Raw genomic sequence first — 22,313 nt, 5'->3', positions numbered from 1 at the left:
GTGTGCTGGGGTGGAGCCCAGGGTCTCATGTGTGGTAATTAAGCTTTCTACTCCTGAGCTACATCACTAACCCAAGTTTTTTCATTTATTCCTATGACTCTATGTAAGAGAGAGAATTATTATCCCCATTTCACATATAGGAAAACTGAGGCATGAAGAGGTTACATAATTTGGGGCTGAGGATATAGCTCAGTTGGTAGAGTGCATGTTTCTGCATGCCTCTGCAGGCCCTGGGTTCAATCCCCAGCACCAAAAAAAAAAAAAAGAAAAAGAAAAAGAAAAAAAGACCTTACATAGTTTGATAAGGGTCATATAGTTAAAAAGATTTAGTGACGAGGCTGGGGATGTGGCTCAAAGTATAGCGCGCTCCCCTGGCATGCGTGCGGCCCGGGTTCGATCCTCAGCACCACATACAAAAAAAAGATGTTGTGTCCACCGAAAACTAAAAAAAGAATAATAAAAAAAAAAGATTTAGTGACATGGTAACATGTACCTGAGCAGCCTGACTCCCAAGCCTATACTTTTAATCTGTTAACCCATTTTTTGAGAGGATAAACTGAGGCTTAGATGAGAACTGATTTATTTGCTGTCACTAGTGCTATCAGAGTCAAATCAGCCCTGGCCAGTTGTAAAACCCAATGCTCTTTGTTTTTTTCCATCCCAGGCTGACTTTTCTAGATGCCATTTGTATCCATTATAAAGAGTAAGAATTACACTTTTTCTTTTATTTAAAAACTGAAGTGAGATATATTAAACTTAAGTTTTGTATTTTCTTGCAAATGTCGAGGAGTGTAGTGAAGCCTTCACTTGGGAGTCAGCCTGACAACACTCCTGTGCCACTGTCTGTCACAAGGTCAGTTCTGGAGATTTATCCTTTCCTTGTTTCTGCTTGACAGAATGTGAAGGATGGGATGCTTGGCTGTCTCAGGATGTGCATTCCAGGGTATAGAGTTTTGCTGTCTAGTTTAATATTGATTTGGTCATCATTTCACAAAGAAGTAATCAGGCTTTGAAAAAACAGATCCTTTAAAATTTCTAAGACATTGATTTGTGAACAAATTTGGTCTATTTATGGTGCAGATTGTGTCTTTCCAGTACCTAGAATAAAGGTATTTATTTATCTAGTATCAGTTTTGTTTGGAAAACAAATTAGTCACTCAGATATTCCTTGGGAGAATTGATTGTGTCTGTGATGAAATCTGAGAAACTATGAGTGTTTCTTCATTTTAACACTCTAGTAAGAGATGCTTTGAGGTAAGCTGAAAAAATTCGGAAAAGTTAGAACTTGAGCAATTTTTCTACAATATGTGCATGCCACCTTGTTTTTCTTTTTTCTTCCATTTGTGTTTATATCATCTTATAATTCTCAAATTATATCATTCTGTTACTGACAGTTTACACTGCTGCTTTCCTGAGACCGTTTAATGACAGCAGTGACATTTCTTTCTATTTTTTAACATATTTACATTCTTCAGAACAGAGTCCATGTTACATCTTTTTTTTAAAAATATTTATTTTTTTAGCTAGAGTTGGACACAATATCTTTATTTTTATGTGGTGCTAAGGATTGAACCTATGGCCTCACACATGCTAGGCTAGCTCTCCTCCACTAAGCCACAACCCTAGCCCAGCAGTGACTTTTCTTATCAGTAGCTAACAGCATTAATGACATCTACATTGATGGAGCACCATGTGCCAGGCACACAATTCAGGCATTTTACATATTTTAATTTATTTAATCCTCACAGAGGTTCTGGGAGGTGGGAGTTAGCATCATCTCTGGTTTTATAGAAGAGGACACAAACAGAGTAGGTTTAGAGTAGATTACTCCTGGGCAGTTCATCAATTAATAAGTAACCTTTGGCTTGTGCATTATGGATTCTCATTCTCAATCTTACACTTTTCTCTGCTGCGCCTGCTAGATTTAAGGATGAATTTTATTTTCGTGTTTATAACTTCCTTATCATAAAACAGGAATAAAGCCTGTGGTAAACGTAAAGGAAAAAAGACTGAAGTGTCAAAGGCTTCATATTTTATGTTGTAATCCTTCCGAAGCTGTATCAAGTGTGTGGTTCTGAGTTACAAGGGTTAACATTTAGTATGAAAAACAAGATTTTTACTTTTGTTTTATCTTAAAATTTCTTCTTTTTCATTTTACTTCCATTAAGCACTACATAATAAATTGCATAACCTTCCAGCAGAGTACATGAGCATAACTGAGTTCTTTTTTCCATCAGTCAGGAAAATGCTTCCTTAATCAGTGTTTTCCTTTGACACCTAACAACAACTCCAGAGTCATGCCTGTCTCTTTCCACCAAATCCTGCTGGATGGGTATTTATGAAAATAGTCGACCCTTTCCTCTTTGCTCCAGTTAGTGAACCTGTGGATGCATGTAGTGGCCCTTCTGGGGTTGAGCAATTAAGTACTTATGAGGGAGAATCTCTAACCATATCATGGTATAGTGATCTAAGCTATAAACCTCCCAGGCTCCATAAAGTCGACCAGCTTCCTACAATGTTATCCTATTGAAGCACAAGCCTAAATGTATTTTACTCTCTGATCAAGTTTTAATGTAATTTCTTCCTAATAAGTCTTTCTGTTTTTAATTTTCAGAAAACAATGCTATGGAGAATAGTCTTTACAAGATAATAAATCTTTGTAATTACCACATTTGAATAGCTGTTTTTTTTGTTTTTGTTTTGTTGGAGTAAGAAGCTGGGCCTTAAGCTGGCTAGGCAAGTGTGCTACCCCAACCATTGAATAGCTAATTTCTTTAGCTTCCTTGGGAATGTTTTCAGACTAAAAGAATGTAGAGGGAAATTGCATGAAAATAAGAGAATCCCTCGGGTCCTTCCTCAGTGGTAAATTGCATCTCAATAATCTGGAGAGGTGGGGGGTGAGTGAATTAGCATGTGAAAGGAAGGTTCACTTTCTTTCCCCTCTTAGTTTCTCTGGTTTTGGTTAATGTCAGTAGTATCACTGGGAACTCTTCTATTATCCAGACTTTTTTAACCAGACTTGGTGAATAATGATTTTTATGACTGCATACATTGTGGAGGACTTTGTCCTTTTCAAAGTGCTTCAATATCCAGGAATTATTTTTTTTCCTCTCTTCCCTTCATCTTCTGCACCTCTGGTTTGTCTCCAGGCTCCTATTGATTCCCTGATGGTTATGTCTTTTAGACTCAATCACTCCATTCCAGTAGCTGGCACCGTAAAAATCACAGCATAAACCAGACGTGTTGGTGCACACGTATAATCCCGGCTACTCTGGAGGATCAGGCAGGAGGATTTCAAATTTGAGGCTAGCCTAGGCCATTTGTGACATATTATCTCACAATAAAAAAAAAAAAAAAAAAAGGCTGGGGTTGGAACTCACTGTAGAGCTCTAGGTGGGGGGGTAGGGAAACAGCAGAGTGGAGCTGGGAAAATCCTTAGAGACCACTTAACATGAGAGTCTCATTTTATAAGTGAAGAAACTGTTAAGTAACTTGAAAGATTATAGATTTCCCCACGCCTTTGACTACTGATTTGAAGGCCATGTATCAATGTCTGACAGCTTAGTTTCTCATCTCCTCACTCCTATTTTATTTCATTCTGTGCAGAGAGGAAGAAGCTTTTCATATTCCATTTTCTTAAAGCTGGGTTCTCTCCTCTAGACCTAATGGAACTTCTTATTTTCTTAAACATTAAATCAAAAGTGCTTTAGGTGGGTTTATTATGTGTCCTTTTTTTCCTTCCTCTTTTGAGGCACTTGGGATTAAATCTAGGTCTTTGTGCATAGTCGAGGCCAGTTCTGTACTACACTGCTTCACATTCCTGTTCTACAAACTACATGCATATGTATTTTTAGTAATAAGCTAATTAAATTTGAATGCAATGTTGCTTTTGTAATGTCCCAAAGTAGTTACTGTATGTTTTATTTATCCAGCGTGATTGAAACCTCGAGTCACAAACCATGCCATTTATTCCTTTTGTACACCTCCTCATGGTGTTTTATACAGCTTTTTTGAAGTTGGTGTTCAATAAATAAAACGGAAATTCTCTTTCACATTGAGTGCCGAAAAGTACCTGGAAAAATTTCTTTTAATAATAAATGTTATGTATTGTTCCTGATCTTTCTCCTCCATATCTTTTCCGTTATTATACCCCTGCTTTTGCACAAAAATTGCATTAAAAAAATGTTACTCAGGGCTGGGGCTGTGGCTCAGTGGTAGAGGGCTCCCCTGGCATGCATGAAGCACTGGGTTCCATCCTCAGCACCACATAAAAACAAAAGAAAGGTATGTTTTTCTACAACTGGAAAAGTACATATAAAAAAAGTTACTATGTTATCCTATTAACTCTTTGAGGGAAGGAACTCAGCCTCTGATAGGTTCTTAGGCACATAGTAGGTTCTTAAGAAATGTTTCCTTTATTTATCTACATTGGGTCCACCAAGTGGTGGATTACAGAGAAGCCCAGAAGAGAGAATGATTCATTTTTCTGCACAGGCGATATGGTGCTAGAGAAAGCTGGACCAACATTTGGTTTGGGTCTTGATTTGCTGGACTTGAGGGAAACTCATCCAGGTAAATCATCACAGGACGGTGTGAATTTACCCGAAGTGCCCCAGTCAATGAGTGTTTTGTAAGATTAAAAACACAGACCTCTAGTATTTTTCTTTAACATTCAATTTTTTGTTTAAGTAAAAAATCTTACTTTTTTTCTTTTTTTGGTAGGGATTGAACCCAGCTCCTCATGTATGCTGAATACCACTGAGATACACCCCCAGAGTAAAAAAAAAAAAATTTATGTTTAAATAAATAATTGAAACATAAAATACATACTAATATATATTCTTAAGAGTTTAAAATATTTATTGGCAACGTTTAAAAAAATGAGTTTAAAAACATTAGTGGAAACAAATCAAGTTAAGCAACATGAATCTTCTAAATATTTTTGACCCTATAACTTGTACTTCTTTTTTTTTTTTAAACTTTAAAATTGCTTTGTGAAAAGTATTTTTTTTTTTTTTTGAGTATGCTTCCAAACTTCTAGTGCTCTCTTGTGGCAGGAACTTGCTATTTCAGGAAAGTTCATTTAAATTTTTTAAGATATTTTTATTTTTTAAAAATATTTTTTAGCTGTTGATGGACCTTTATTTTACTCATTTATTTATATGTGGTGCTGAGAATTGAACCCAGTGCCTCACATGTGTGAGGCAAGCGCTCTACCACTGAGCCACAACACCGTTAAGTTCATTTTTAAAATGCTGTTTGCTACTTTGTATAACTTAATTCTATACATATTCAATATCTCATTAGGAGAACATTAAATTTTCAAATGACAGGAAGGAAGTGCTAATTGGATTAAAGTAATAACTCCTAGAAGCAGTTTTGGAAAACTTAATGACTAGTCAGACTGCTCAGTTCCTTTAAACAGAAAAGAGTGTCTGGGATCAGTGGTCAAACACTTGCCAAGTATGCACCAGGCCTAGAACTAGATTCCCAGCACAAAAAATAAAAATGAAAATAAGGTTGGCTGGGCATGGTGGTGCATGCCTGTAATACTAGCAGCTTGAGAGGCAGAAGCAGGAGGATAACAAGTACAAAGCCAGCCTCAGCAATTTAGCGAGGTTCTGGGCAACTCAGTGAGACCTTGTCTCTGATAAAATACGAAAGTAAGGTTAGAGATGTGGCTCAGTAGTGGAGTGCCCCTGAGTTCAATCCCCAGTACCCCTGCGCCCGCCCCCCCCCCCAGGAATAAAGAGATTGGGCTATAGTTCTCAGAAGGTATAGAAGGCATTAAGGAACATACTTAGGAGCTGAGTATCAAATAAAAAACATGCAAACCGGAGTGATAATTTACAAAGTTTTTTTTCATCTATAGATTTCATTTTATTGTTTTGATACTGGGGATTGAACCCAGGGACACTTTACCACTGAGTTACACCCCCAGCTCCCACCTGCTCTTTTTTTAAAAAATTTTAAGTTGTTGAGGAACCTTTGTTTTTTAAAATTTATTTGGGGTGGTGCTGAGAATCGAACCCAGTACCTCACGCATGCCAAACAAGTGGGCTACTGCTGAGCTACAACCTTTTTTTTGAGACAGGATCTTCCTAAGTTGTGAGGGTCTTGCTAAGTTCCCTAACTTGGCCTTAAAACTTCCTCCTCAGCCTCCAGAGTTGCTGAGATTACAGGTATGTGCCACTATGGCTTGCTTCATCTATAGATTTTAGATAGTTAAGAAATATTACTTAGGGGAGGGGGAGTCTGCAGTAAGTACAGTGGAATTTGTCCGGACCTAGAAATCAGATTATTGAGTATAAAGTATAAGATAAATATACTTATATAAAGTCTAAGATAAATGGAAAACTTTTTAGTTTTCTTTTGGAAAATTTAAGGCAGAATCATCCAGTTGAACATGTTAAGAGACCTAGTTCAAGGTCAGTGTGGCCAGCAGTCACTAGTGGAGAGAGGTACCTACAAATATTTGAAATGTCCTTGTTAATGCTCCAGGAAGGAGGTTCTGACTGATTGTTGCCCTTTATCCTCTCTGAGCTTCAGTTTTCTCATCTGTAAACTGGGGATACTAATACTTTGCCATTTATTACTTTTATTTTATGTATTAAGTGAACATAGTTAAAGCATTGCTAATTTTAATGCAACTTAGGTTATTATTGGAAATGAGGAATATATAGCTTAGTGTTAGAGCACTTGCCTAATATGCATGAGACCCTGGGTTCAATCCCCAGAATCAGGTTTTTATTGTTGAGGAGATAGGCTGAGATCCATTTCAAATTTTAGTGTGAGGAGATAGGCTGAGATCCATTTCAAATTGATACTTTGACTAGGCTTTTGGCAATTGCTAACAAACTTCACAAGTTTTGCCAATCCATTACAGTGCAAGATTGTAATGCAAAAAAGGAGAGTAGGTTTAACAGGTAAATAGAGGCATGTAGTATTCCTATGCTGTTCACAAATAGCTCAAAGGGGTTGAGCTATTTGTGAACAGTGGCTATTTTATACTCTTTTCACTGTTAGGCCTTCATTTGGGTCTTTGTTGGGGGACCATGGGATATTTTTATTCATGTTTGTGAATTGTTCATGAAATTTTGCAAAACACATTTTGTATGAATTTTCACTATGAATCAATTTAGATAGGATCTAGTCTTGGAGATCCAGGCTTTTGCTTATATCAGTCTGCCTGTGGAAGTTAGGATTGTCAGTGACTCAGATCCCAAGGTGTCTTCTAGAATGGAGATTCCACTAACCTAGGAGTTAAGCTTTGATTAGATCTATCTGGCAAACAGGAAATTTGCAAACTTGTCTTCCTTTAATTTTTTCTGTATGTATGTATGGATTGTTTTCCTCATGGTACTGGGGATTGAACACAGGAGTGCTCTGCCCCTGAGTGACATCCCTATCCCCCCCCCCTTTTTTTGGAGACAGGGTCTTGCTAAGTCACCCGGCTTGTCTAAAACCTGTGATTCTCCTGCCTGCACCTACGGGCCTGGACCAGTGTGCCAGCTTTCCTTGAAAGGTTTTTTTGGCATCTTCTAAGTTTTTCTGCTCACAGTTCCCTCTAATTTAGTAATTCCTGCTTCCACTAATGGAAAACCCCATGTACAACTATGGAAGCTAATTTCCTGAGTTCCAGGGATCTTAACTATTAAGTCAGCCACGGAATCTTGTGTTATATTATTTTTATTTATTGATTTATCTTTTTGAGAAAGCATCTGTGTTGCTCAGGTTGATTTAGAATTTAGGGGCTCAAGTGATTCTCCTGTCTCAGTCTCCCTAGCAGCTGAGACTAGGTGCCTGCCACCACCCTCAGCAGTTGTGTTATATTATTACAATGACTTAAAACAGGGCAATTGCAAACATTTCTAGGCAGAGCTCTTCTCAAATACTTTGTTGCTTTTCCTTTCACTGGAAATTACCTTTCTGTTGCCCCCTCTGCTGTGGCTTCTTCCTCTCTGGGCCAGGGTCCCCATTTCAGCTCTAATTTGAAACCATAAGGAACAGGCAACAGTACTCCCAGGGCTGCGACTTTTGAATTTCAGCACAAGTCTTGTTCTCTGAGGCTCTTCTCATTGATGGACAGTCTCCCTCTAGTGTCGATACCGAGCCATTTCCACCTGGTCCTGATGTAAGATGCCCCCACCCCCCGCCACTCCTCTCCACCCCACCCCGCCTGGCCCCGCCCCACCTCTGTACAGGGAATGGAACCCAGGGCGCTCTACTTTTTTTTTTTTTTTGTCTCTACTTTTGAGCAACATCCGGCCCTTTTTAAAGTTTTCATTTTGACGCTGGGTATCACCAAATTTCCCAGCCTGACCTCTTATCTGTATTCATTCTTTTTTTCTTTCTCCCCCTCCTCCCCCCTCCTCCTCTTCCTCCCTCCTCCTCCCCTTCCTCCTCCCCCCCTTCTCCCTCCTCCTCCCCTTCCTCCTCCCCCCCTTCTCCCTCCTCCTCCTCCCTCCCCTCCTCCTCCTTCTTTTGGTACCAGGAATTGAACTCCGGGGAACTCAGCCACTGAGTCATATCCCTAGCCCCATTTTGTATTTCTATTTATATTTAGAGACAGAGTCTCACTGAGTTGCTTAGTGCCTTGCTTTTTGCTGAGGCTGGCTTTGAACTCACAATCCTCCTGTCTTAGCCTCCTAGAGGGCTGGGATTATAGGCGTGTGCCACAGTGCCTGGTTTATCTGTATTCTTAAACATACAGTGTCTCATTTTATGGTGATCCCATTTTACAGCTGCAGTCCAGAAACATTTAATTTACTGGCAAATGGTAGAACCTAGACAAGACTCCACATTTCTGTGATCTTCCTCCAGTATTCTCTCTACATAATTACTGTATCTCTTTTATCTTCTATGTCTGTCCACTCTTCTTTTCCATATTCCTATTTGTCTACAGAGATTTTTCAAGGAAAAACTGTTTAGTGCAGTATCCAACTTAATCCTCACAATTTTATGAGGAGCCCAGCCAAGGTGGCATGTGATTGTGGTCCCAGCTACTCAGATGAAAAGATCCCTTGAAGCCTGGGCAGCCAGGTGACATCCTGTCATCAAGAAAAAAAAAAAAAAAAAAAAAGCTTTAAGAAGGAGGAGGTATCCCTATGAGCTTTATGAGCTTTGTTGCAGAGAAGGAATTTCAGCACAAGCCTTGTTCTCTGAGGCTCTTCTCATTGATGGACAGTCTCCCTCTAGTGTCGATATGGAGCCATTTCCACATGATCCTGATGTAAGTCCCCCCATCCCCGTCTTTGAATTTGTTCAAAGACACACACCTAGTATTTGGCAATGTGAAGATGTGAACCTGAGAAGCACACTTCTCAGTTCTTGCTGTCACCTGCAGTGCCATGGAAACTTCTGGACCCGTCAACGTGCACATCACCTTTCATCATTCATGGCACACTCACTCTATTCACTTTACTCCCTTACTAACTACTCACTCTTCCATCCCCTGTGTTCTGGCTGTCTATGGAAAAAACTTCCTTTGAAGTTCAACAACCACTAGTTGTCTAATGTAAGTACTCTTTCTCTTTCTTCCATTTTTTTTTTTTTTTTTTTTTGTGTGTGTGTAGATTGAACTCAGGGATGTTCACATGCTTGGCAACTGCTACACCCTCAGCCCTCTCCCATTTTTAAACCTTCCTTGACCTTTTGTCAGCCTTTGAGAGCTCTCTCTCTCTCTCTCTCTCTCTCTCTCTCTCTCTCTCTCTCTTTCTCTCTCTCTCTCTCTTTCTCTCTCTCTCTTTGAAGCTCTTTCCTTTATTCTGTGGAAGCATCCTTCTCTTGATAGCACTGCTCTTCTTGATGGTTTCATTTTCCTCTTCCCCCTCCTCCTTCTTTTTTCAGTACTAGGGATTGAACTTGAGGGTGCTCTACCACTGAGCTACACCCCCATCCCTTTTTATTTTTTGAAACAGGGTCTTGCTAAATTGCCCAGGCTGGCTTTGAATTTGTGATTCTCCTGCCTCAGCCTCCCCAGTTGCTGGGATTTGGAGTTGCTGGGATTACAGGTGGGCACCACCCCGTCCCATGTACAATGTCTCCATTTTGAATTTGAAGGATTGAAGTTGTATTTTGCCATTATCTTGTTTTATGTTGTTCTCGATTACAGATGACTTTAGACTTTTTCTGTTAGTCTTTAATAATTTGCTATCCTGTACCATTTTTTCTACTCACTTAGTCTGCTCTTTTAAGTTCATTGAAACCCATATTTGCTTTTTACTTTTTTTTGGTGGGGGGAGTACTGGGGACTGAACTCAGGGTTACACAATCACAGCGCTACATCCCCAGTCCTATTTTGTATTTTATTTAGAGACAGGGTCTCACTGAGTTGGTCAGTGCCTTGCCTTTGCTGAGGCTGGCTTTGAATTCGTGATCCTCCTGCCTCAGCCTCCTGATGCTTTTTACTTTTTAATACTAGACACAACTCTGTTTTACCTTCTGGAACCATTTTCTTGTCTGTCCTTCCACCCCATCAGGACTTCTGACATGAGGTGGGGCTCAGAATATGATGGCTTGGCATGCTGAACACTTTGACCTGAAGGGAAGGGTCTCAAGAGCAAGATCTTTCTGTTCTTTTTCTTGTACTTCTTTCTCTTGCTTCCCCATATTCATCAAGGATGGCCCTAGAAACAAGAATTCCTCTTCTTCAAGTCGGACCATAGAAACTAGAATCCAACTCCCCAAAGCTAACTGTAAGACCTAGACATATTTCTCTAACCTTTCCCCATCTTTCTGTGTGAGAGCTGGCCATAAAAAAGATCCTCTGACCTAATTTGTCTGACAGTAAGTCAGTCATAAGATCCTTGCTGCAGACGGGATCCTGCCCTATTAGAGAAGGAATGAATGTTGAGCAGATTCTAAGAAGAATCTGAACACACAGGCTGTACTGAGCCTCCCCAGCTCTTCAGTCTTTTACTGTTAGATGGCACCCATTTGTCCAATTGCATCTCTATATGGCTGTCTATTCTTCATCAAATCTAAGCATAAACAAGTCCCCTCCACCTTTTTTTTTTTTTTTTTTGTAGCTGTAGGTGGACAGCATGCCTTTATTTTATTTGTTTATTTTTATGTGGTGCTAAGGATTGAGCCCAGTGCCTCAAACATGCTAGATAAGCGCTCTGCTGCTGAGCTACAGCCCCAGCCCGCTGGGTCTTTATTTATGAAGGCCCATGTCACATAAAACTTTTTTATTTATGCCTTCAGGAGTGTGTTTATTGTTTGAGATGACACATCAGTACCCTTTGAGCAACAAAGAGTAAAAGGAAGTCCTTTCATTACAAACTGGCAAAGGCAAAAGGTAAAGCATTTTCTCAACAATATGAATCACATATTCAGAAATAGATCTGGGTTTAATACAAGTGACATAATTCCTAGTCATTTACGGTTGCTTTTATAACCTCATAGAGATAATGAATTAGGCTAAAATACCCTATAATAGTTTGGTAGACTTCAGGACCAGTATCCTTAGTACATGACAAAATACATTTTGATATCTCAAAAAAGCAAGACTTGCAAGTAAGCATTTTATTTATTTATTTGTGGTACTGAAGATGAACCCTGGGGCATTTTATCACTAGGCTACATCTCCAGCCCTTTTTTATTTATTTATTTATTTTGGTACTTGGGATTAAACTCAGGGGTACTCAACCTCTTCTCTTAGCCACATCCCCAGCCCTATTTTGTATTTTATTTAGAGACAGGGTCTCACTGAGTTGCTTAGCACCTCACCTTTGCTGAGGCTGGCTTTGAACTCTGGATCCTCCTGTCTCAGCTTCCTTTCACTGGGTCCTTGGGATTACAGGTGTGCACCCAGCCCTCCAGCCCTTCTGCCCTTTTAATTTTGAGACAGGACCTTGCTAAATTGCTGAGGCTGACTCTGAACTTGGGATCATCTTGTCCCAGCCTCCCAAAATGCAGGGATCACAGGCATGTGCCACCTGTTCCAAGCATTTTAAATCTAACTAATCTACAGCTATAAAGTTCTGCTCTTGATAACATTTGCCTTTTTTGTGAAGTCTCTCAGTTTCCAATCGACAGAGAGTAGAATCAGTATTACATATGCACAGAAGTCCGTATTGGAAAGACTGTAAAGATTTGCCATACAGGGAAAGGATGGATGCCTTCTGCTTTCTCACACTGCATACAAATTCTGTGAATCATGTTGTGCATTTCTTGGTCCACTGTCTGGCTATCCTGTCATGTTCTGCTCTGTTGGTCAAATACTGAGTGACTGTGCTTTGCAACAGTCAAAGTAGGACTCCAGTTGTCTTTAAGGATGTCTGCACAGATAACTCCCAGACTGTTGATGTTGCAGTGATAGATTCTGGCATTAGTAACCTTTGGTGGTTTAAGTGAATTGTCTGATAAAAATATAATATCTAGAAAAAACAACCACTTTCACGGACAGATCTCGGAAGTACCATCCATCTCCATTCACAAATGTTTTCTCCTTTAGGCCCGGCAATTAGGAGGAGAAAGGGTTATTTTGGCTGGTTCCTTCTGAATTCTTTGAGCACTAGTGGATAACTTGGCAGTGGTTTTGCTACAGAGTTTGTTGTTTTTCTTCAGCTGGGTGCCAGGAGTTTTTCTTTTTTGTTCTTGAGGCTCTGTAGCAGCTGGGTCTTGCTGGTCCCCATCTGAAATGCCACTGCTGTTGCTGGGGCTTCATCATGGAACTTTTGCCTATTACTGAACTTATTGGTAAAGTATCTCTTGGAAAATGTTTGCAAAATTCCCAATGTCACTAAATTCTCCCTCAAGTTTTTTTTTTTTTTGGTACTGGGAATTGAACCCAGCCAGAGGCACTTTACCACTAAACTACTACATTCCTAGTCCTTTTTTTTTTTTTTTAAACTTTGAGACAGGCTCTTACTAAGTTTCTTAGGGTCTTGAACTTATGATTTTCCTGGTTTAGCCTCCCAGGTGGCTGGGATTACAGGTATGTGCTATTGTGTCTGGCCTCCTTGCTCAATTTTTACATTATGGACCAACTTTTGTTTTTTCAGTATTAGGGATTAAAACTTAGGGGCCTTGTGCATACTAGGCAAGTGCATGGAAAAACATTTTAGCTGAATAAACAAATAAACAAATAAATAAATAAATAAGTTAGGGGGCATATTGTTGAGAAAAAACAGAGTTCCAAGAAGTACAAACAATTTTCATGCCAGTGGAGGTGAACCTGTGTTCTGCTTTTCTCTTGCAAACCTATTTTTTTTTCCTGTAGGGGTTGATGCATGAGGAAAGGTATCACAATTTTCTGACCCTACACTTGTCTTTTAAAGTGATAGTTTTAAAATCCTTAGGTTTTGAATGTCACGGTTTAAGACCCCAGTTTAGTGATTCCCAGTCAGGAGTAGCATTGCTCCCTAGAACAACTTCTGGAAATGTGTGACCCTTTCGATTGTCACAGTGCCTGGGAATGCTACTGGTTTCCCAGGTTTTTGGATTTAGACTAGAATTTACACCACTGCCTCTCCTGGGCCTCTAATACTTGATGGACTGCAAATTTGGGGACTTAATCACTTAAGCCAATTCCTCATAACATGCGTATGTGTAGGGGTGGATGGGTGGATGCGTATCCTACTGGTTTCATTTCTCTGGAGAACCCTGCATAATACCGTTTTCCTGGATTAGACAATAGTCTTTGCACTAGTGTGTTTTTTTCTTTTTTCTCATTAAGTTCTACATCAAATAACACCAAAACCAGTTTCTCTAAGTTCCTGCAGATTCTTATCCATTGGTTTCTCCCTTCTCTGGCAGTCCTGACCTTCACCTCCAGAGTTGTTTCAACCCTCCCAGACCTGTGCCCAGTCAGGAGCTCCAGTGAGTGAGAGTGACGAGTTTGACTGAAACTTCTGTAGATTTTCTTTTTGTTCAGCTAGCAACTGGCAGGACATCCAAAAGATCCCAATGGCTCAGGCTCCATTTTCCATAGCTCTAGTTAGGTAGGAGGGGAGCAGTTTTCACTACAGCCACAGGTGGAGAGGACTCCAGTTTCTGGAGCCATATCCCCAGCCCAAGACTGTGCCTTTAGAAATAGGAAGATCCTTGGGCATAAAGAAGGCTTCTCCTGCTGGGCACAGTGGCGCATGCCTATATTCTCAGCAGCTCAGGAACCTGAGGCAGGAGGATCTCAAGTTCAAAGCCAGCCTCAGCAACTTAGCAATGCTCTACGCAACTCAGTGAGATCCTGTCTCTAATAAAATACAAAAAGGGGTGCAGATGTGGCTCAGTGGTTAAGTAACCCTAGGCTCAATCCCTTGTACAAAAAAAAAAAAAAAAAAAAAAAGAAGGCATCTCTTAGAGGAGAGCTTTATGACATATTTCAGGGGAAGGTCATAATGTCCTTTCTATATGTCATTTCTCAGATTCCTTCATCTTAAAATATTCAGTATGCCCAGGTGCCATATTTTGTCCTGAATGCCATTAGTCATCATCAGGAGAAAAGTTCTGCTGATGGCACTGAGATCTTGAAGAGCCATTCAGATCAGCTGTCACTTTTCTTTTCTCAGGTTGCTGTTTTTGTTGTTGTTGTTTTTTAAGATGAGTCCTTTATGGCTGAGCTACGTCTCCAGCCCATACTGCTGGAATCTGATAGCTGAACACACACATGGAATGGGGAAAAGCTCACGAGATGTAGTATTCCAGATACTGAAATATGACATCCAGTTAACTGTGCTGGGAACAAATGTTGCAGAGGACACAAGATCCATGTATGCTAAAGATCTGAGAGACTGAAATAGAACAAACTGTCCCTCTCCTTCCCGGGTTTGTCATATCTACCTCCTCTGGAGTAGGTAGGTAGATGTGGGTGCCTCACTTGTCCCTTGGAATAATTGGGAACCAATTTTTGAGAAAGGACACCAGCCTGCAACAGTATCATTAGCTAGATTATTCTTGGTTTGGTTTGGTGGTGGTGGTGGTGGTGGTAGGGCTTGAAGCTGGAATGTTAGTCAGATACCCAAGCAGTACACATTGCCTGGAATGGCATTTGTTTATTTAATTTTTGGTATGGAGGAAATTGAATGTATATAATAACTTCCTACTCTCAACACCACCATTACTGGAAGCTCCAGTAGTTACCACTGATTTCTGACGTGCCGAGCAGGCTTAAATTACCTGTTCTTTAAAGCAATTTCATCCTCTAGGGAAATCTAATTTGTACCAGAGTGGTCAGAAATTGAAGCCAGCCCCTCTGTAAGTTCACTGTATCATCATTCAGTGTGAGTGATCTGCAATCCTCACTTAGCAAAACTCTTTTTGAGGCCTATGGAGCTACTCTCTTGGAAAGATCCTGGTATATTCTCTATAGATGGGCACAGTTTATGACATAAATGTGGAATAAGTAATTTTGGGGATAATTCTACTTTACAAAAAGTAAGATACCTATTCTTATTGACAGCCAAGTGCAATAGTCTGGAGATTTTTCATTTTCTTACATAATCATCTCAATTGTATGAATGTATGGGAGCCATCCTCAGATTATTACTACCGGATTTAGCATTTTCTCCAAATTCCTGGAGTATGGAATATTCTGTTTTATGTTGGGCATTTATATTTTAATTTCAGACCTTTTCACAATTATTTAATCAAATTCATTTCTTCTTGCCTTCACCTGAAGTAGGAGGAAAATAAAACACTTATAATAGAGCCTGACATTGTCTTTTCCCAGAGCCAGGGGTTTATTGCAAGGCATGTTTCAAGGTTTGTTTTTCCTCCCAGGAACTCTGCCAGAAGATGGCATTGTGCTCTCAGAGACCCCTCTGCATGGCCCCAGTCATCAGCCCTTGGAAGTGAAAACTGCAGTTGGAAAGCTCATTAGTCTCAGTGAGGCTGACAGGAAATGAATTTGCTTGTGCATCCCCAGTCAAGGATAATGCCTTTAAGGCCGGCTAAACTACACAATCCCAGACTAAAGATTTCAAAATTCTATTGCTGGTGCACCAAGGAGACTCATTTCAATTTAGACCCAAGGCTGAGAGTCTAAGTAACAGAGGCACAATAGTTAAGGAAAAAAACAATAATAATTATGGAAGAAACAAATGAATTCTAAAGGAATTTACATATTGAGGTAGCTGTACTGTAGCTAACTCTAAGTAGCATAATCATCATTAAAATATAGCTCATAGACTAATAATTCATGACAAATAATAATATTTAATTTGTACCAAAGTGGTCAGAATATTTTAAAGGACATATTTAATTTGTTTTTAGTTTTCGATAGTATTTTCTTTTTAAAAAATACCGTCTGAGGGCTGCGGATATAGCTCAGTTGGTAGAGTGCTTCCCTCACATGCACAAGGCCCTGGGTTCAATTCCAGCACCACAGGGGAAAAAAAATGCCATTAGATAGTAACGCCACAAAAGATTGCATTGCCAAATTTTGTTTTGTCCCTGTATTTTTTTATATTAATCAGTTTATTTCTATATCAGTATATCTAATATGTATGAATGTAAAAAGGTAAATACTAAAGAGTAAAAAATGAAAACTACAAAACTTGACATTTCTGACTCTCCCTCCTGCCTACAGTGGTAACTAATAGTGTTTTTTTTTTTTTTCAGTATTAAGGATTGAACCCCGGGTTAGGGTTCAATTCTGTACCACTGATCTATATCCCCAGGCCACTAATAGTGCTTTTTTTGTTGCTTTTTTTTTTTTTTTTTGTACTGGGGTTTGAATCACGGGAGTTTAACCAGTGAATTACATCCCCAGTCCTTTTTTATTCATTTTATTTATTTAATATTTATTTTTTAGTTTTAGGTGGACACAATATCTTTATTTTATATTTAACTGATGCTGAGGATTGAACCCAGTGCCTCATGGATGGTAGGCAAGCACTCTTACCTCTGAGCCACAATCCCAGCCCTATTTTATTTTAAATTTTTGAAATAGGATGAAATTAAATTGCTGAGATGGCTTTGAACTTGCAATCCTTCTGTGTTAGCTTCTAGAGACACTGGGTTTTCAAGTGTGCGCCACCAAACCCAATTCCACCAATAGTGTTTTTTTTTTTCTTTTTTAAATATTTTATTTTTTTAGTTTTTGGCGGACACAACATCTTTGTTGGTATGTGGTGCTGAGGATCGAACCCGGGCTGCACGCATGCTAGGCGAGCTTGCTACCGCTTGAGCCACATCCCCAGCCCACCAATAGTGTTTTATTTATTTATTTTTTAAAAATTTTTTAGATGTGGATGACCTTTATTTTATTCATTTATTTATATGTGGTGCTGAGAATCGAACCCAGTGCCTCACACATGCGAGGCAAGTGCTCTACCACTGAGCTACACCCCTAGCCTGCCAATAGTGTTTTAAATATTGTTTCAGAACACAAAATAACAACAACAACAAAAAATCCTAAACTGTCCAAAAACCAAAAATGAACTGATTCTTTATCATTTTAATGTTAATTGAAAAAGTTATTTTAAAGATTACTATAAAAATGGTTGTTGAGCAATTATAATATAAAACATGATCCTATTTGGATTCTGACTTTTTTTTTTTTTTTTGGTAGTGTTGGGAATCATATTCAGAACTTCACATAGGCTACATAAGTTCTCTACCATTGAGCTATGGTAAAAAGGTAAACACAAAAGAGTGAAAAATAAAAACTAAAAATCTTGACATTCCTGACTCTGGATCCTGATGTAAAAAAATTGCAATTAAGAAAAAAGTGCTGGGCCTATAATCTTAGCAACTAGGGCAGGTGAGACCAATCTTAGCAATTTAGCAAGACCTTGTCTCAAAAACAAACAAACAAACAAACAAACAAACAAACAAATAAATAAATAAAAAAGAAAAGAAAAATTTAAAAGACTGGTGATGGCTGAGTGTGGTGGTGCATGCCTGTAATCCCAGTGGTCTGGGAGGCTGAGGCAGGAGGATCGCAAGTTCAAAGCCAGCCTCAGCAATGTCTGAGGTGCAAAGCAACTCAGTGAGACCCTGTCTCTAAATACAATACAGAATAGGGCTGGAGATGTGGCTCAGCGGTCGAGTGCCCCTGAGTTCAATCTCTGGCACCTCCCTGCCCCCCAAAAAGACTGGTGGTGTATCTCAGCGATAAAGTGGCCCTGGGTTCAGTTTCCAGTCCGAAGAAGATGGAGAAGGATGAGGAGGAGGATGAGGAAGGGGGTGAGGAGAAGAATGAGGAGGAGGGTAAGGAGAAGGGTGAGGAGGAGGAGAAGGAGGTGGTGGAGGAGGAGGGAGTGCACAGTCCTTGTTTTTTTTCTAGGCATCAGTTACATTAGTATATTCATTTTGTAAAAAATGAGCAAACTGTCACTGGGTTTGTAATCCCAGTGACATAGGAGGCTGAAGAAGAAGGATTGCAAGGTTTGAGGTCAGCCTGGGCAACTTAACAAGATTCTGTCTCAACATAAAAATCAAAAGGGCTAGGGGTGGAGCTCAGTGGTAGAGCATTCTTGGGTTCCATTTCCAGCCCTGAAGGAGGAAAATTCCTTGTATTTCAAAGAGATATATTGAAATATTTCTGGACGAAATCTAGAATTTCTTTAAAATAAGATAGCATGTGTTTCTGGGAAGGGAATGAAAACAGAAGTGAAACATAATTGGCCAGGATTTGCTGACTGTTAAAGCAAAGTGATGAGTGCATTTGGGTTCATAATACTAATCTCTCTCCTTTGTTTATATTTACAGCTTTCTGTAAGTAAGAAAAATATTTCCATGAAATATTCCAACCACACAAAAAGCTATAAAATTAATAGTAATGAAATCAAATAGTACTTACCCATGTGACACGTACTAAGTCCTTTACACATACTAATTTTTAAAATTCTTACTGTACCTGTGTGAGATATATATTATTATTATTATTCCCATTTTTTTCAGGTTAATAAAAACTAGGTCAAATAACTTGTGTAGAGTCAAAAAGCTAAATAGTTGATGAATCCTCATGGGTTCATGTGAATACATGTATATAAATCTCTTAGTTTGGGGTAGTGGCACACACCTGTAATCCCAGAAACTTGGAGGCTGAGGCAGGAGGACTGCAAGTTCAAAGCCAGCCTCAGCAACTTAGTGAGTCCCTAGGCAGCTTAGTGAAACCCTGTCTCAAGATAGAAAATAAAAAGGATTGGGGATGTGGCTCAGGGCACCCTTGGGTTAAATCCTAGTACAACCCTGCTCCTTCCCCCAGAAAGAATAAAACTTGTTAACAAATTGAATACGGCTCATATGGTGTGTTGAATCATACGAGATTGTTGTTTTGTGGGTCAAAAATTACTGGACATTGACAATGTCATGTGATCTAACCCACTATTTCTTCTCAATTGCTTTCTCCTTCCAATCCCTGGGTAATAACCATATTATTCGTATGCATTTCTTTTACTTCATATGGTATATACTTAACAGTAGACAGAGTTGATTCTCATATTTTAAACTTTCATAGTAGCATTCTGGTAATTTGATTTTTTTATTCAACTTATATTTATGAGATCCAGTTATTTGATATGTTTTTAAAATATATTGTGGGATATTCATATTCTTTCATACTATATAATAGTGAAAATACATGAACTTAAACTATCTGCTTAGGAGCCGTTCACAATATAAGTTATTTATTTACTTATTTTCTTAAACACACATTTTTTTAAGAGAGAGAGAGAGAGAATTTTTTAATATTTATTTTTTAGTTTCCGGCGGACACAACATCTTTGTATGTGGTGCTGAGGATTGAACCTGGGCCACATGCATGCCAGGCGAGCGCGCTACCGCTTAAGCCACATCCCCAGCCCTATAAGTAATTTATTAACCAGCTTCCAACTTTGACTGTCTCCAGTCTTTTTTTCTTTGTGTTACTGGGGATTGAACCCAGGACCTTGTGCATGTGAAGCAAGCACTCTAACAACTGAGCTATATCCCCAACCCTGTTTCTAGTCTTTTATTATGACTGGCAGTTCTCCTATGAACACACAAAGCATACTCATAAGTGAAAATATGAACTTCTACCAAAATTATCATCATCAAAATATGAAATGAATCATCTTATTTGCCTTCTAGAACATATTTGATTGGATTTTATTTGACTCTCCCTGAAAATATTTCAGAAATTGATTATTATGACAGCGACATTTTATGTGGTCTTACACAAAAGTCTAGCACTCCTTAAGGGAAATTGGAAGTGCACATAGATCAAGCAGAGAATGCAGATACTGTGTTGAAGTTTGACTCTGTGGCCAATAAAATAAAAAAAGAGAACAATCAGAAGTATGGGAAGAGAGTGAGTCTTAAAATTTATAGTAAATTATCTTGTAGCAAATGACTCCTAAGTAACTTTGGTGAAACAGCTGCTTGCTCTAGGGAAAAATAAATCTGGAAGGTCTTGTAGGCTGTGAATGTGAATGACACAAGAGTTTGTACATATGGATTGTTTGTGGCAAGTTTATCCTTTTTTACTGTTCACCCTCCCATGCTTCTTCTGCTATCTCTTTTTGATTTCTTTTCTCTTTTGAGATGGGGTCCTGCTATGTTGCCCAGGCTGCCCTTCTTCCTCCCTCAGCCCCCTAACTACCTGGACTGTAGGTACGTGCCACCATGCCTGGCTTTTTAAACTCTTAGCGTGTCTTTGCCTCAGATTATTAACAATCTTTCCTGTGATCCTCAGTGGTCGAGGCAGTAGTGACTTGTTCTACTTTCCTTCTTCTTTTTTTTTCTTCCCCTCCTTCCCTCTCTCTTTCTCTCTCTTTCTTTATTCTTGACAGTGGGGATTGAATTCAGGGGCACTAGACCACTGACCCACATCCCCAACCCTATTTTGTATTTTATTTAGAGATGGTCTCATTGAGTTGCTTAGCATCTTGCTTTTGCTGAGGCTGGCTTTGAACTTGGGATCCTCCTGCCTCAGCCTCCCAAATTGCTGGGATTATAGGCATGCACCACTGTGCCTGGGGAAGTAGTGACTTTTTGTATAAAATATGAAAAGGTAAAACAAAGCCTGATATTCGAGGTGAATAAACCTATAAGCCACCCATAACACGAATGTCCTCTGCCAAACCACAGTGGTCCTCATGCTATTGGTACACACAATCATAGAAATAGACACTGGGTGTTTTCTTTGGAAAAGAAATCATACCAATTAGTTTTTTTTTTGTTGTTTGTTTGTTTCTCTCCTTCGTCAGTGATTAATGTTCATGAATGATAGGTACATTGTTAGTTGAGGCTTTCTTGGAAAACTGAATGTTTATTTCTTTTTTTTTTCTTCTGAATATTAAACTTGTTTTGGAAAAGGTTTCAACTTAATCATAGCTCTGTCTTCAGGGAGCTAGGAATATATTTCAGATAAAGGCTTTTGGTTTAGAACTTTTAAAAGGCATACTACTAGACACAACAAATCATATTTTAGTATCTGATTTCTTTAAATCTTTTTGCTTCTTATTTCTTTACAAATTTTTATAAAGCTGACCAACTTATACATTACTAATTGGAACCATAGAGCCTTTAATATCTAAATTCTACCTCAAGAAAGCCAATTTTAGGGGTGGGGATATTGCTCAGTTGGTAGAGTGCTTTCCTTGCATGCACAAGGCCCTGGGTAAAATCCCCAGCATTACCAAAAACAAAAACAAACAAAAAAGCTGATTTTATTTTGGGATACCCTATAAACTTTTTATAATGTTGATCAAACCATTATGGCTCACAAAGTTATTCTTTGTGTGTATAAAAATAACAGCAATATGATGTAGATTTCCTTTTTTTTTTTTTTTTTTGGTGATAGTGATAACTGATCTTAGGGCCTTGTGCATGCTCTACCACTGAACTACATTGAACTACTCCCAGCTCTGATTTCCATCTTTTCTTTGTGTGTGTGTGTGTATGAAAAAAAGATTTAGAAGTCCTTGCTACTAAAATTTGTAATAGTTTATGTCATCTGTGACAATTAAATGTAAAATCAAACATTTTTATTCATATTACTTGAGTGAGCTCTTGCAAATCAGTTTAATTATGGTCTACAAGTACTCTTTTGATTTTAAGTTTTTTTTTTTTAATACAATGTCAAAATTAAAGCCACATAGATAAAAAAAGAAGTAAAAATATATAAATGTACTTTCTGCTCCTCCCCACAACAGACTCTCCATTCAGGACCTGCTCCTAGATAGGTCACTTTTGGATTTTTTGATCATAAGGAAGAGATCTACTCGTAATCTTTACATGGAGGAGTTTATTGTAAATATCCAGGACATAGACTTTGTCTTCTGCTGTCTTTTTGGGTGGCTGCTCTCTTCCTTCTGCCTTCCATTTAATCATCCGTATTCTCTACTGTAGGTTCTGAAAGGAACATCTGAATGGATTGA

The 22,313-nt window shown here is 38.9% G+C and overlaps 1 protein-coding gene and 1 pseudogene across 1 annotated transcript in view; one reads left to right on the top strand and one right to left on the bottom strand.

Moving 5' to 3' along the window:
• The window catches only part of Ank2 (ankyrin 2), a 636,862-nt gene that overhangs the window by 49,094 nt on the left and 565,455 nt on the right, over positions 1-22,313 (top strand). The window lies entirely within an intron of this gene.
• LOC110598635 (ubiquitin-conjugating enzyme E2 E3 pseudogene) overlaps positions 12,162-22,313 on the bottom strand; it is a 32,369-nt pseudogene continuing 22,217 nt past the window's right edge.

Source organism: Ictidomys tridecemlineatus, chromosome 9, assembly GCF_052094955.1.
Source record: "Ictidomys tridecemlineatus isolate mIctTri1 chromosome 9, mIctTri1.hap1, whole genome shotgun sequence".
Classification (NCBI taxonomy): Eukaryota; Metazoa; Chordata; class Mammalia; order Rodentia; family Sciuridae; genus Ictidomys; species Ictidomys tridecemlineatus.
Note: the sequence above shows the minus strand (reverse complement) of the source record. Positions and strands in the feature narration are given on the sequence as shown.